The sequence below is a fragment of the Antechinus flavipes genome, chromosome 4, assembly GCF_016432865.1.
Source record: "Antechinus flavipes isolate AdamAnt ecotype Samford, QLD, Australia chromosome 4, AdamAnt_v2, whole genome shotgun sequence".
NCBI lineage: Eukaryota > Metazoa > Chordata > Mammalia > Dasyuromorphia > Dasyuridae > Antechinus > Antechinus flavipes.
Window position 1 is genome coordinate 137,132,512 of NC_067401.1, and position 16,692 is coordinate 137,149,203.

The 16,692-nt window shown below is 43.0% G+C and overlaps 1 protein-coding gene across 2 annotated transcripts in view; it reads right to left on the minus strand.

Moving 5' to 3' along the window:
- HOXB3 (homeobox B3) overlaps positions 1 to 16,692 on the minus strand; it is a 28,959-nt gene that overhangs the window by 5,107 nt on the left and 7,160 nt on the right. The window contains exon 2 of one of the 2 annotated variants that reach the window (XM_051994738.1): positions 2,202 to 2,289. The exons of the other annotated variant lie outside the window; for it this stretch is intronic. The gene's annotated coding sequence lies outside the window, so the exon portion shown is untranslated. The remainder of the gene's footprint in view (positions 1 to 2,201; positions 2,290 to 16,692) is intronic. 2 annotated transcript variants of the gene reach the window in all.

Genomic DNA, 16,692 nt, shown 5'->3' on the forward strand with positions numbered 1-16,692 from the left:
AAAGATTATCAACAAAGCAGTGACTCCTGATACTAAAAGTTGAGTTCTTCCTGCTAACTGATTTTAACAGTCCAAAGAAGTCCATCTCTTTTACCCAAAGCAACCAAATAAAATCCCTATTCTTAATTGTGTTTTTTGGAGAAAATGACAGCAAAATAAAGTTGCAAGCCGCTGAGGACTTTGCCTTTTTTTTTTTTTTTTTTTGAAAAAAAAAAAACTATTCGTTTTGGCTCTGTTTTCTCTTCTCCTTCCTTAACCGCTACTCTTAGACATGATAAAATTCTGCAAGTTGATCTTTTATTACACGTGTATTTGTTGTGGGTGAAGTAATTTTAAGTGATACATGTCTTAAAAGAAAAAACCCTGAAGGGAAAAAAGAAAAAGAACCTTCCAACTTTCCCTAGCTCCTCCACCAAGAGTGTCCTCAATAGCATATAACGAATAAACATGTAATGCCAAAATCTGGATTGAATTCTAGGGGTAAGTTTCTGTTCTGGGAAAGACACAGGTCTGGGCTCTCCCGGAGAAGGGTCCTTCTTACCCTGATAACGCAGGTCTTATTGTTAACACCGATATTATTATTTTGATTTAGCCTAAATGAGCTTTGGAGCAGCTCTGGCTGAAGGGTGAATTAATTAACACGCATCAGCTGAGTTTGTTATTAATAGATCAGAGAGGGAAACTGAATACAAACTGAAAAGGAGGGAGTTGGCGCTGGTCGGAGTTTTATGTTTTCTAGATTATTATTACAGTAATAACAATAATACCAATAATCATAATAATTTGGCTGGAAGCCTAAAGCCGATCAACCCTTTGGACCTCCAAAACCCCTTGACCACCCTTTCTCCCAAAAAAATTAGCAACCTGGAAGCAGCAAGGCCTGAAGTGTGTTTTAGCTGAGGAAGAAGGGAGATAGAACAAAAAGAGAAAGAGAGAAAGAGAGAGAGAGAGAGAGAGAGAGAGAGAGAGAGAGAGAGAGAGAGAGAGTGAGTAAACCAGAGGCAAAGAAAAACTGAGATGTTGAGATGTTTGGAAAATTCAGCTCTCCACCCGCCTCCAGGGAAGTTCCTGTCTCCAGTGCCGCGGTGCAGGAATCAGGATCATTGCCGGAGTAGGAGAATAGAAAAATGTCCAGGATCATAACTAGTCAGTGGAGGCCTCTTCCAAGGAGTCTACCCTGGCTACAGACTTGGACTATGCTGATCAGGCTCGGGTGCTTCCCTCTGTTTCAAGTTTGGCTTCCAGAGCTAACCGAATTAAAAAGCGGCTTTGCAACTCAGCTGCTGTGCTTTTCTGAGATTGTCTCTCCGCCAGGGAGCGCCGAGGCCTGGTCAGCCAGAAAGAGGACCTCCGAAGGGATCGTAGTTTAGGGAAGATAGGTAGGAAAAACCTAGAAAAAAGCCGGGGGAGGGAGGAGGGTAAAGGGATTGGGGGGGGGGGGGCGGGGAAGGCGCGGGGGTAAGCCATCTCTATTGAGAGCCAAATGTATATTTTTTCCCCTTCCTCCATGTTGGAAAAATTCAATTCTCCATCTGGTTCTTCAGGAAGGTGACAGGTCTCTCTTAGCTTCCCCCCAGGGCCTCGATAAGAAGGGAAGGAACCAAACCCCCTCAAGAAAGCCATTCCGCTAGGCGCAATCCTCTTTGCCACCGGAGTCTGGAGATTTAACAATAGCTTAGGAGAGAACAGGGGCCCCCCTCGAGAAGATATAGGCCGATTGGCAACCTGGGGGAAAAAAGATAGGATTTGGGGGCGGGGGAAGGAAGGAAAGAAAGAAAGCAAAGAAAAAGAGAGAGGGAGAGAGAGGCGGAGAGAGGGAGAGAGAGAGAGAGAGAGAGAGAGAGAAAGAGAGAGAGAGAGAGATTCCAGTTTTCCAAGAAGACTGGCAAAAAAAAAAAAAAAATCAAGCCAAGAGATGCGTACAAAAAGAAAAAGAAGAGAGAAAAGAGAAGACAGGAAGAGAAAGATTGAGAGAAAAAGAAGGAGGGAGAGAAGAAGGGAGGGGGGAGAGAGAGAGAGAGAGAGAGAGAGAGAGAGAGAGAGAGAGAGAGAGAGAGAGAGAGAGAGAGAGTCGCTGCGTGGAAGGAAGCCTAAAGCTTGTGAACTCTTCTTGAACCGAGATCGCAGTCATATGGGCCATAAATCATTGAGACATACTCTCCGCCATTCACAAACTGATAGCCTATTTCAGTCCAGCTTACCTTAGCCACCGACGAGGGGAGAACAGGCAGACATAATATATATTCACATCGAGCCCCAACGCGAGCGGTAGGCGAGAAATCTCCCCAGCTTGAAGGCAAAAAAAAAAAAAAAAAAAAAAAAAAAAAAAGCCACTGTTTAAAGCTACATCCCCCCTCCCCCCCACCCAAAAGAGGAACCCCGGCTGGGGAGCCAGAGGGGCCGGTCGCAGGAGCCGCGGTGCGTCCGTTTCAATTCACTCCGCTTAGGAGGGGGGGGGGGGGTGGTGTGTGCGAAGGAGGGAGGGGGTGGGGGAGTAGGAAAAAAATAGAAGAGGCGAAAGGTGGTTCGGCAGCTCCCAGAGAATCCGGTTCCAGGCTCGCGAACGGACAAGTCTCCACAATCTGGTTGCCCTATAAGACTGGTACGCCCTACTCTCCGATAACAATGGCCTCTGCTTTTGCACAGGGAAAAAAAAAAAAAAAAACCACACAGACACACACACAAGCCTACATACACACACCCCCCACCTCTCCCCTTCCCAAGCTTAGATGCCTGATACGGAAGAAAGGTGATGGTGGTGGGGGGCATGTTTTTGTTTCCTCTCTCCCCCCTAAAAAAAAGTGGGGAAGGGAGGAGAGTGTAGGGTTAAAACAAAACAGAATACAGGTGATAAAAATATATGTGTGTGCAAGATTGGGGGGGGGGGAGTGTGAGAAGGGAGAAGCCCCGGGCAAAATGGGTAGAGTGAGTTCTCATGCTTCTTCCGACACCCCCCACCCAAACGCAGCGTCACTAGTGAAACATTATGCTAATTAGGCACTGTAGTGAACTGAGGCCTAGCCAGAGCTGGCTCTGGGTTCTTGGGTGTGACTATTGGGTGAGAAACCTCATTAATCTGAACATATCGAGTTTTATTATTGCTGGGTTTTTTTAAATAGTTGGAATCCTCTTTGGGTCTTGCCTACATCTCTCTGTTCTAGCTCTGCCTCTTTTCCTTCTTTTTTCTGTCTCTTCCTTAAATCATCCGTTCTTTCCCTACACGCCTCCCCCCTCTCCCCACCCCCACCCCCAATCTCTAGGTAGACTCTCTTTCCAACTCCAACTAAGGGGAAAGGGAGCACGAGGATTTTTTTTTAAAGCATAACTCCCCCCTCCTTTTTTTTTTTTTTCCGAACAGACAGCAAGCGAGTGACTGATGATTTAAACACAGACGCGCAAGCACACACAGCAATATGAGATTGGGGGAAGGGGGTCGAAACAAGGGGGACAAAAGGAGGAGATTATAGCGCCGGGATGAGGTAGGGAGACTGAAGACTTGAGGAACTTCGCTCTGAAGTTGAGTCTGTTAATATTCTCACCTTCTGACTGGCACAGGATAGAAAAGAAAGTGAAGGGAAAGAGAGAGCACATTTACATTTCCAAGGACAGAAGAAGACAGTAAAATGACTTAGGAAAGAGCAAAGGAGAGAGTTTTATTATTACTACTAGGACGACGACTATTAATAAGGACAGACCTGCTTGTTTCTCCAGGCCACCCAAGATTTATGGCTTTCTCGGTAAACCAGAGTAACTGCAAAAGCGAAACTTTCTCTGACGATGGATTTCATGTAGGGGCAGGAAAAGAAGCCGAGGCTGGAGCTGCGTAGGAGGAGGACAGGAGCCAAGAATGTAGGTGTCTGCAGATTTAGGGACTGGGGAGGGGAGACAGGGGTTCCCAACTGAGGACTTTTCCCTTTAGGGGAAAAGAAAAAACCAGAACACAAAAAAGGGTATTTCAGGCTTTGCCAAACTGCTGACTCTGAATTTAGGATTGGGTGAAAGAATGAAATGCCTCTCTCTGTCTCTCTCCTTCTTTCATTTCCTCCTTCCTTCCCTTCTTCCGCCTCCCCCCTTATATTCTCCCCCTTATCCTCTGCTTTTGACTTATCCTCTTTGAAAGCACCACTTGGGAAGGCTGGAAACCCAGAAGAGGGACTCTTTACAGTTATTGTTCCTTTCCCCCACTGAGCTTGGATTTATGCAAGATCCCATCCTCCTCCTCCCACTCATTAGAGCCTCTACTTTTAATTGTGGGCAACTTCATCTCCCTCAGGAGGGTGCCAAGTCCACTCCTACCCCATACTTATCTCTCCAGGCAAGAACATCAGGCAACAAATCCAGACTGAATTTCTGGCCCAGAACATTTTGGGAAGGACTACTCCTGCTTTTAGTGTTCCATTAGCTCTGGCAGCTCCTGTGGACTTTCTTTTGGGTCATCTTCTCTACCTCCCAAGGGGTAGAAAAAGAGTCAGCATCAGCGACAACAAAAGCAACTATAGCAAGATCGGAAACCTTTGGACATAAAGCCAGGTGGATTCCCTTCGACTTATTAAAAAGGTGGTAGTTGGGTGAGGGAAAGGGAGGGGAAGAGGGAGGAAGAGTTGGGAAAAGAAGCTATTGTTGTGATGGAAACCATTTCGACTTTAAAAAAAAAAATTAGTGATCTCCCTCAGTCTTCTCCAATACACACAAAGCAGTGACTTCTAAAATAGACTGTTAGAGTCATCTCAGTATCCTGGGTGGAGGGAGAAGCAAACATTCTGTTAGACCTTTGGGTTAACTAGAGGAAATGCAATTGTCCCCACAAAGGCCCTCCCCATCTTAAACTCCATTTGCACATAAGGAGCTACTTAAGGAAAGAAGATGAGGGGCTAGGTAATTTTAAGAAACTAAGAAAAAAGAGGTCCTTAAAAATACCCAACTTTTGATTCACTCTCTAAAGTACTAAAACAACTGCTACTATTTATTGTTATTGTAACAACAACGATAAAAGAATCTCTGAAGCCTAAGGACTTCCAGCTCTGACTTGAGCTGGTAAGGTACTTTTTTTTTTTGTTCTTGTTACCCTCCCCCAAAAAGGGGGTTTTCATATTTTTCAGAAGAAAGGTGGACACAGGGATGCTAGGGTGATTTGGGGAAGTCTCTCTTCATTACTTAATGTTTTTTAAAGAGGTCCTGTGATCTTCTGAGTTGCTGTCTAGTGCTACTACCGAATAAGAACGGGAGATGATCTATGTCTAAGGTTGTGGATGCTGAGAAGAGTTCTTAAGAAGCCTATGTCAGATACCTCATCCTTGGGTGTTGTGATAAAAGGCACTCAACAACTTACAACTTCTTTTTGTCAGAAAAGGAAGATGAAGGAAGGGGCTAGGAAGGGAGAAATTAACTACAAGAAAAAATTTAATCAGTATTAAAGGCTACATTTGGTTTGAAAAGACTATTAGACTTCCTTAATCACATAACATAGCTGGTACTAAGTTCATTTTTTGAGGACCTGTGAAGGGGATGCAGGAAATAATGTATTTTATAGTGTCTAAAAGTTGATAGAAATGTTGAAATTTAATAGCTTTTTAAATGAAATGATAAATCCTTCTAGATTCCATTGCTATCAAAGATGGAGAGTTAGTGGAGGCAGTGGTATCCTAGGGAGAGAACATTCAACCTGGGGTAGTGCCCATTTAATTGAAGTTTCTAGTCTCTGTTTTCCAGGCCCCTTTTAAACTTCTCTTAACCCCATCTCTCAAAACCAAGTGAAAAGTTGATGGGGAAAAACTGGAAGAGAGAAGTGGCAAATCAGGAACTTTATAAGCTTAAAGTCCGTCAGGAGGTGGAGTAAAGGGGGAGAAGAGATGCAAAAAGGAAAAGTGCTTCCACGGGGAATCGACACAGCACAGTATTGAAAAAAAGCAACTCACTGCTTAGTTTCAGGAAAGAGGGAACAGATTTTTAACAGATAAAACTTTGGTTTGTTTTTTTTTTAATTGGGAGAATTAATTGGGGAGAAGAATATTGAAAGAGAAAAGGAAAGTGATTAATATTTTTAATCAAAAATCTATACTCCCTCTCCCTTTAAAAAAAAATCTTTCTCAGTATTAAACAACAACCAGATTGGACCAAAAGGCACAACCCTTTCCTTTAATCTCATACATGGCTTCAGATTCATTCACTAGGAGAGGAAAATGACCAATTTCTGCCTATCCTATACTTTTCCCACCCCACAGTCACAATTGAGACTTTTTGAGATAACAATATGAGTTCAAGAAATTTCCAGATATCAACAAATCCCTCTCCCACCTCCTATTCAAGTAAACAGACCAAAGGAGAGGAAGTGGGAAAAAATCAATAAACCCCTAAAATTTCTTCTTTAAACCTGTGTTTTCGTTCCTGGGCTCCAGGCCTCTCCCTGGGAACCGTTGAGGCGGGGATCTGCCACCTCTCTTGATCCAAAGCAGGCCCGCGGCCAAATTGGGAAAGCCCCTCCTAAAGTTGAGATGGCAAGCAAAGCTGAGGAGCCTCAGACCTTTTGCAATAATTTTTAAAAATTTATTAGGCGCATACGCAGCTTCCCGTCCCCTTGCTCCACTGGCTTCGGGTTATCCAAGAGCCTTAAAAAAAATTAGTAATAATCCCCTTTTCCGAATGAATAAAGATCTCCAAGCCTGCAATGGGAAGGGAAGGAGTGGGGGGAGTGGGCAGGAAGGACTTGGCACCGAATAACGGTTCTAAGCATTAACTTACGTTCCCTCCTCTGGAGGGGGAAATCATCTCAGCTATTGCGTGAGATCTGGAACAAAAGAACACAAGAATAGAGGAAACCTTACTTCTGAAGTTCTCCCCGAGCTCCCTCAAAACCGAAGGACAGCGGGGACCTGACCACACAGAAACGGGAGGCAAGAGCAGAAACAAGTAACCTCCAAGCAGAGAAAGAATTCCAGCCATGTGCTAAAAACATTGAAATCTCTCTTGCCCAGGGCGGTAGAAACAAAACAAAATAAACAAAAAACAAACCAAAAAAAATTATACAATATCTGGTTAAGGCCTTATTGTTCCATATTATATAAAATATCTTGAGATACGGAAGGAATCAGCCAAAACCAACGAACTGCTCTTTTCAACAATGAAATTTTGAGTTCTGCTGCTCTTTATTCGGAGGTTTGGAAGATGGAAACGAGTATTAGAGGATGAGTGCCTCTTTAAATGGGAGATGTTCTTTATACTTGGGTTATGTGGGATAGAGTATGAAAGGTGGGAAGGGTGAAGACAGTCCATCTAAAGCGTCAGTAACCCCTCCCCCAGCCCTAAGTCTTGAGAACCCCTAGACAAAGGGGCATAGAGCTAAGAGGGAAGAGGCAGTCCAGTCCAGTCTCCTTCTTGTGAAGAAGACAAGGTGAAGAGAAAACACATTAAAACAAATACGTACCACACTAGGAGGAAGAAAGAATAAATGGAGAAATGGAAAGAAGGTAGAAACAGGAGCCTAGCCCAGGAAAGTGTTTGAGTCAGACTTCTGACAGATTAGATGTCTCTCTCCCAGTGACCTCTGTTTAGCAGACAATAACTCACTGGATTAATGACCAATCAACGGAAGTACTTTTGAATTGCCTCCAAATATAAAACCCGAAAGCCCGGGATACTATGACAATTCGCTTAGGGCAAATTACTGGGTCCCAATTGGCCTGCCTTCTCTCCCTTCCCAGCTATAAACTGGCTGCCTCTATCTCTATGTGTATTTCTGTCTCTGATCCTTTCTTATTTTCCCCCCAGTGAATTATTGGGAGTGGGGGGGAAGGGGGGAGTCAGGGGTGGTAATTTCAAAAATGGATTATTTGCCTTTTACATGCATAAATCTTGGGTTCCTTGGAACCTCTCAGGATGGTTTGAGTTCTGTTCACCTGACAATTCGAAGTGGGGTGTAGATGGTAAAGAGAAAGGAAGAAGGAAAACCAACTATATCACTTCTTTGGCCACATTACCCCTAGAGATTCTTCCAATACTTTTCAGTGACCTCTCTCTCTCTAAACTTCCCCAAGTATCAAATTTTAAATCTCCATTTCTCTTCTCTTCCTCCACATCCCTAACTCCCAGCTTTATAGTCACTCTGTTCTCTCACCCTACGGTTAGCCTTAGGAAAGTAGCCTTTCCTTTCATCTGGTATTTCCTCTCAACTCTGGCCCAGAGAGGTATTTTAGGAAGTTTTAAAAAAATAAAAAGATGGAGAGATACACGCCACTCCAAGCACCCAGGCTTTTCTCCCTCTTAGGTTTGAGCCTGTCTAAAGCAGTGGCAATTAGCTGAGGGCATCTCTTGGAATAACTTCATTCTATTCTAAGCATCTTTTCCAAGAGATTTACTAGATTAAACTGAAAGCTTCCCTCTATTGAGTGCGTAGGAGGTGAAATTAGAACACAGGAAACTCTCTTGCTCACCCTTAGAAGACCTAGCCCTTCATCCAAGATCCAATGAGACTTCCAACCTCATTCAATTTCCTTGGCTCTCTTCTGACTATCCCTGTCTCTATTGCCTACATCTAATATTCAATATCCATCCTGCTCCAAGAATACCCACGATGGTGGCTAAAAATGAAACTTGAGAGAGCAAGCAAGGAAGAAAGAGCTGGAGTTTGGGATTCAAATTATATGAAATAGCCTGAGTTTACATAAGGAACCATGCTACCTTTGCAGAATTTATATAATATAACTCATAGAGTTTAGTATTTACTACTTTCTATGAAAATGATACACAATCTCTATATGCATATATTAAAGATGTGTATATGTACACACACACACACACACACACACACACACACACACACGGTTTCCCAAAATTCTTAATTTAATGTTAAGCTTTAATGGCTTAAAACCGCAGCAAGACTTTTAGAACACCCTGTATATACCTATTGACCTATGTGTAGCCATATACATTCATGAAGCATATCCAAGTTCATTAAATTATATATATACACACACAACATAAATAATATTTATAGTGTAGTTATATGTTATATGTATATGTATATATAAAATAAGGGAATGTTGCATAAATCTACAATATTTGTGTAGGTGCAAATAGTAGTTAATAAAGAATAATAGAACCAAATCTATTTAATAAAAAGGAATTGAGAATATTTTGATTAGTTATAGAATATATCCCATCAAGAGTTCCTGGAAAACGTCTGTGCCACACAACTACCTAATTACAAACACATACAAGCTTTGGGTGGGCTTTAGTCTTATTGCTCTACTGCAAAGGGTACCGATTTCCCAAGCTCATCACCATATCAAAAGCACCATTCGGTGCAGTAGCATCCTCACTCTGTAAATAATTAATTTTTAATTGGAGGAGAAAACCTCCGAACTGGCAATTTTTAACAGGAAATCAATGCTCCTATTGTGTCTATCCAAGACCTTTTTTTCTCTCCCCCTTCCAATCTCCTCCCCCTAAACCACCACTTTCTCCTGTAACCCGTCATATTAACCCCCTTCCTGCCCAAAACAAGCAATCTTCAAGCTGATTTAGAATCCATCTCCCTGTTTTCTTCCTCATTGCTCCCTTCTTCTTTCACTCTAGCCTGGGCTGAAATGTCTCTCAGAAACTCTCCACTGTCTGTTCCTCATTTCCACTAACATCACTGGAAAGCAAGCTGAAAGTGGACATACCTCTCCCCCTGCTTTCCTGCCCTTTTCCCCCCTCTTCGGGGGTTTGGTCTCTGCCAAACTAATGTATTGGCTTGAGACCGGTTCCCGAAGCTTCTTGGGAAATATGCGATTCGCCTACCCAGCCCAAGATCCCTCAACAATGCTGGGAGTTTGAATTTCTAGAAACGCCCATTAATATCAATTTACTTCAATGAAACCTCGGGTTCTTCATCAAGTTGATGATTTATGATAAAATCAATTAAATTACGGCCACTTAGGGCCGGGTGGCTTCCTCTCGGATTTCATTGGTGCACATTCTGGTAAAAAAAAAAAAAAATGCAAGTTTAGCTGGAGGCGAGGAAAGATAATTCTGCGGCTGAGAAAATTTAATGCAAAGCAATTTCTAACCAAAGCTGGGTGTCTAGGCCGGGACCAACAGCTACTACTTCGCCTGAGGAGAAGGGCAACTGGAGGGGCAAAACTTTCTGTCTCTATCTTCATCTCTTTCTATCATTGTCTCTGCAGCTGTCTATATCTCTCTCTGTGTGTCTCTCTCCTCTTTCTGTCTTTTTTCCTTCTCCCTGTCCCACTCCCTCTCTTTTTCTTTCTTCTCCCTCTCACTCCCTCACAGGAAGAAGGGACATGGCGAGTTAACCTCTTGGAAAAATACACACAGAGAAAGAACACATCTTCAAACCCATCAGCTATATTCTTTTTTCTCCTATCAACCTCCTTCATGATTTTCCCTTCTAGTCAAAAGATCTTCCAAATCCTTCAGCTCCGACGCCCACGCCAGGGTTAAAGATTCAAAGTGAAGATCAGAATCAGTAGAGTGAGACAGAGAGAAGGGGAACAGAAAGATAAGAGTTAAGATCCCAACTCTGTATTCTAACTAGGACCAGGTATTTTCAGCACGTATCAGGGGAAGAAAAGGGGGAAATAGCTATATAGATAGTTGTATCTACATAAGTGTGTGTTATTTTGTAACATATTGTGGTTGTCTAAAACAGGATAGTAACTATGCTGCAAGCGAAAAAACATATCCACAGGGAAAAAACCTGCAAGGAAACCTGGAACCAATGTCCAACAATAAATTTCCAATCGATTAGGGGAAGAGTGACAAATTCTCTTTTTTTCCCTAGATACATACATACACAGAGATTACTATTACTACCATCCATTCATCTTTGGAAAGAGAGGAGTTGCCACAATATCTCCACATCTGGTAAAAATAAGTCCGAAATCAATAGAGGGGGGCCTCTCCGCCGCCCACTTTGGGAAGAAAGGAGTCTTTTTCCCTTTCTTTTTCTTTTTCTTTTCTTTCTTTCTTTTTCTTTCTCTTTCTTTTCTTTTCTTTCTTTCTTTTTTCTTTTTTGCCTGCGTTGTTTGGTTTTGGCTTCCCAAAGAAGGAAGCGAGTAAACACAGTTTCGGCAGAGCCATAAATCAACCGATCCCCTACCTTCTTGTCTTAACACCCAGGCTCGGCGGCTGGGATTGTAGTTTCGTTTTCTGTTAGCCAGAGAGGTGCGAAAAGCCTCAACTAACGCCTTCGGAACAAAACCCAGAGGTTTGTTCCCGGAGATCTGTTAAATTCGTGGGAAAAACCAAAGAGCCAGAACGCGACCCCCGACCCCAGCTTTCCCGGGACACAAATGCACACACGCACACAGATACTCGATTGCCCGGGTCTCTAACTCCCAGAGTTCGCTGTCCTGCAGGTTAGTTACTGTTTACAGACAAAAGGCCCAGTGGCTGATTCATGGGTGAGTTTCCCATGGGCACTGAGAGATAGGCTCTTAGAACTCCCAGCCCCGAGTGATACGCTGAGTCAGGGACGAATTCCGAGACTAGGTTCTTATAACTTCAGGCACTGCAGTCACTTACCTGGGTGACTTCTCACTAGGGCCTCCAAAGGAGAAGGAGTATCGCGGAGGAGGCGAGGACTTGAGGGGCGGTGGCAGCGACTGCGGGGCCCCAACCCTTCAGGATCGTTGCCGCCACCATCATCATCATCATTAAAACCAAATCAACTCAGATACTTCCAGCGGAGTTGGGAGAAAGAGTCCCGGATGCAATTTCACCCCCTACCCCACCCCCAACCCTCTCCCTTGCTTTGTTTGGTTTTTCGGAGAAACTTGGAATGAGACACACCGATTTAGGCAAAAATCTTAAAGGAAAAAAATAATAGATGAAAGAAAGGATCCCGCCTGCCCTCTTTTCTCCCCGGTTCCTCTTTGTCCACAGCAAGCTCCCCTAACTTTGGCTGCGCAGGTTGGAGAGCGCTACTGAAGGAGCTCCGGTCTCCGAGACTCATGCGCTCCTGGCCCAGCATGGCACGGAGAAGGAACCGCTGCTCTTTATAAAGACCTAAATGTCGCAAGAAAAGGATAATGGTGACTGACAAGGGGCACGGAAAGGAGAGGGGAACCAAACGGGGCGCCATAGTTGAGGGCAGGCCCAGGCTGGCCCCTCTTCAATGTCACCAGGCCGAATAGGTTCCATATGTCCGTCCAGTCCACATGGAGGGAAAGGGGGCGGGAAAAGCTGAAAAAAAGTCAAGCGGTGTGTGTGTGTGTGTGTGTGTGTGTGTGTGTGTGTGTGTGTGTGTGATGGCGGGATGTATAAGAGTAAAGAAAGTTTCGATTTTTTCTTTTTACTTTTCTGGAATTGAGATGGGGTGTTCTAAATGTCTAAGTCTCTGTCTGTCTATCTGTCTGTCTCTTTCTCTCGGTATACCAAAGGAAGGAAAAGGAGGTTGGAGTGTAAGGGAGACATATAGGAAGGCGTGGAAAGACATATACAGAAAGATAGGGAGAAAGAGAGCAGAAACAAAGTACAAAAAGATAAAGAAAAAGACAGATTGACAGAAAACAGAGAGACAGAGAGGGGGGAGGGAGAGAGAGAATAGGGAAAGAAGAGCAAAGAGAGAGAGAAGAGAAAAGAGTAGAGGGAGAAAAAGAAATGAGAGAGAGATTAATTTTAGTCTAGGAAAATTAGAATAAAAAGGAAGGAAGGATGGAGTTCAGCACCTCAGTTACTTCATCCTGTATAGTTTGAGGGAAGAGAATAAAATAGTGTAATACATACTGGAATTGAAAGGGAAGATTTTGTTATGGATATACCCCTGCTCTTCTGGTCCAAAATGAGAAGGTGGGTTTGGCTTTTTAGAAACATAAAAGTGAGAAGATAGAGATTTCCTCTCCCCTCCCCCTTTATTTTGGAGTCATAAGACTTTTCACAAAGAAAGCTGTAAAGTAGAATTAAGAGTTAGGATACTAGTTCTGTTTTTATCAAAACCTTTATTAGTGTTATTGTTATGATTTTTAATATTGTAAGATGTGTCCTGAATCAGTTCACATTATTCTCTGACACTTCAATTTTTGCCCCCAGCCTGTGTTCTGAATCCATTTGTCACCCCTTTTTCCAGTTCCTAGTTCCATAATTGATTTATGATTTTTGATTTTGAAATGTCTCCTCCTTTCAACAACTGCCTAAATGGAAGGCAGGGAAAAGGAAAAGGAAATATTACTTATGTTGAACACTTCCAAAATCTAACAACCTCCTCTATATTTTTCCCATGATGCACTAAAGAAAACCTAAGGGATTTAGATTGCTCTTTCTATTTCCCTCTGTCTTTATGTCTCTTTTTGACTCTGTGTTTCTGTGTGTGTGTGTGCGCGTGTGTGCGTGTGTGTGTGTGTGTGTGTGTGTGTGTGTGAGAGAGAGAGAGAGAGAGAGAGAAGAGAGAGAGAGAGAGTGTGTGTCTGAATTCCAGAACTGTCTTAGCATATATGTTCTTGAAAGGAGAGAAAGTTATTTTTATATGCACTTGGGAGTGGGCTCTGAAATATGTATTTGTGTGTTACTCTGTAATTTACATTCTCCTCTGTCCTCTCTTTGTCCCTTCTCCTTTTCCTCACCTTAGGCTTAGTCCTACAATTTTTTCTGTAGGGAAAATTAGATTTTTCTCCCTCTTTCTTCCCCATATAAAAATTCTTCCTTATTTAAAAATCTCCCAGACTTTCTAAATAATCCTAAGATAAAAATAGATTTTATTTAAGAGAAGAGAACTGAAGTAAATTCATGGTGGAATGTACCAGTTGTTTTTTCCTGAATTGTTCCCAGTAGACCCAAGTCTTTGTCCCGGACAACTTAGAAGACATGGGGGAAACTTTGTCAGGGGCAGATATGGTTCATCTTTAACTCACCTCAACGAATCAAGGGAAAAGAAGGAGAGAGGCTTTTAGTTGCACTATTTTGTGAAAGCAACTTAGAGCTGAGTGCTTGTATTGGTTGTTACACCTCTAAACCAAAACATAAATGAGATTCAAGCCATTCAGTGAGATGAAGAGATCATGGTGAAAAGAATGGCATGGCTTTCATGGTCATTGTGTCTTGTGGAATTGTATGCCTTTATTTTAGGTTAAGGAAGAGGTGTAGGAGCCATATCTTACCCAGGTTTGAGGGAGAATAACAAAGGCCAGAGATGGGTTGAAAGAGTACCAAGGGAAAATTGAGGAATAGAATACACCCTTATGTTATGGGGCTTGATGTGGTTCAGAGGAGATTGTCTGGAAAGGGAGTGGATGGGAGAAGGACTCAAGAAGAGGCTTTCTGCTACAGGTGCCTTCAGAATTGCCTGGATCCTACTTTTGGAGTTCCCCACACAAAACTGTCTCACAGTCTAATTCTATTTTTTATCCATCTGAAATCAATTGAATTAAATCATTGAAACAATGTTATACAGTTCTTTTTCTTTTTCTTTCCTCTCCCTTCTCCTCTCAAAAGAACACAATCTATGCTTCTTTTCAGAGATCTCAAGCCTGACTTTGGCCATTGATCTGCGTAATAGAGTGCCCTAAATTGGAGGTAACCTCCCACATTTTCCCCAAACTCTTTAGAGAGTCCGGATAAGAAGAGAATGCAGAAAGGAGAGTGCTGTATTCTATCAACATAGTGTGTACGTACTTACTGGTGCCTGTATGTGCATGCATGTATGCTCGATCTCTCTCTCCCTCTCTCTCTCTCTCTCTCTTTCTCTCTCTCTCTCTCTCTCTCTCTCTCTCTCTCTCTTCTCTCTCTCTCTCTCTCTCTCTCTCTTTCTCTCTCTCTGTCTCTCTCTCTCTCTGTCTCTCTCTCTTTCGCTGTCTCTCTCTTTCGCTATCTCTCTCTGTCTCTCTCTCTCTTTCACACAAACACACACACACACACACACACACTCTTTCCACAAATCCCAAAGATACCGAGGTCAGGCTTTCTGTAAGGAAGAAAAAAGTAAGGGGGGAAAAAGGTGGAGGAGTTTTTTTTCCTCCACACTCTGGCTTCTCTGGCTTTTATGACCTTCCCCAGCAGAGGATTCCATCGTTTCCTCTGTTATCAATTCCTAAAAGATCAACGTGGAAATAGACACTCCAACCCCACATTGAAATCAATGATCTTGAGCCGGGGAGTACTCAAGTTACCAACTTCACCCCCACTTCCTGGGTCCCAGCCCTCTTCTTCTCACCCACTCTACCACCCTACAAGACTACCAAATTCAGATTGACAGGAATGTTGCCTCCCTAGGCCAATTTTTCATCCTCTGAATCTCCCCCTAAAAATAAAATGGTCAACATCAATTTGGAGGTGAATGTGGAAAGGAACATGGGATATGACAAAGAAGGATAAGGGTAGGAAGGATGCTGCCAGGAGCTACTCTCAGTCCAGTTTAAGCCATGAATAATTAAAGGTTAGTTGCTCAGTTGTTCTGATTTTTACTATATAAAGGTTTATGCTGGCAGACAGAGTTAAATATCCCACTAATAGTGGTGGTAAAGTTGGTTGGTGAAAGGCCAGAGAGGAGTGAGGAGACAGAGGAGGCAAATGGGAAAGGCTAGAGGAAGTGGGAGTGGTGAAGGGGGAAGTTAAAAGTTGGGGACCTTTAGAAATAGGGACGTGTCAGAATGATTTAAACCTCCAGTTCTAACTTAGTCCAACTTTCTGAAACTCAAAGTAGTGGCCAAGATGAACAGGATCCCTTGTTTTTCTCCCTGGCAGCTCTACTCTTCTTTGTAGGAATACCAACAGGCTTGGATCATTGAGTGAAAGTGGTCAACTCCCTACCCTCTCAGACTTCCCACCTGACAAAGGCTGAACCCCACTGTGCTAAGGGGAGGAAGGGCAATGAGCTCAGCCTTTCTTAAACGTGAAGAGGATTCCATTCATCCGTCCCAACATGAACATTTTCAAATGCTTTCTCTCTCTCTCTCTCTCTCTCTCTCTCTCTCTCTCTCTCTCTCTCTCTCTCTCTCTCTCTCTTTCTCTCTCTTTCCCCCTGTTCAAAGACACCTTCACTCATTCTAGGAGAAACTTTGAAAACTGTCCCCAAATCCTACTTCACCATTCAGCGCCTGCTAATCAGGGTCCAGCAGCAAACTAACTATTAAAGGAACTTCCTTTGTTTCAGGAGGTTGGAGGAAGGCTGATGGGCTGTGAATTCATTTCCTTGTTTTGTTACCAAGGAGGTAGGGGGAGCCTAGGGCATCAACCTCCTGCTGGACACGACTCCTCTCAGGACACTTCTCTCTCCACTTCTATTGTCTTTCCCTCTACTAAGCAGACTCTCTCCAACACTTATTCATAAACACACAATCACACAATAACCACAACTTGGTTTCCTTTTTGGGATCCCACAAAAACAGCTATATAAAACTTCTACTTTGGCTAAATTAATTCTCAAAAATAATCTGCATAAAATAATCTCTTTTCCTCAGCCCCTAAGTCCCTTTTGCCCAATAGCTCCTTTTTCCAGGAGAGCTGGGTGCAGATACTCTCTGGTCCTAGAAACCATACTTCTATTGGAAAAACAATGAAAAATGGGGCTGAGTCTAGTGAAGGGATGCTGGTAATATCGGACTTGAAGATGTAATTTTTATATTAGGTCGTGGTCTTTTACTGGGTTTATATGCCAATGAGGAATTCCTAGTTTACCAAACTTATACAAATTTTGCCTTAATTGAGAATCACAAATGCTGTAATTTAAGACCTCCAGCTATAGAGCTTTCATATTAACTG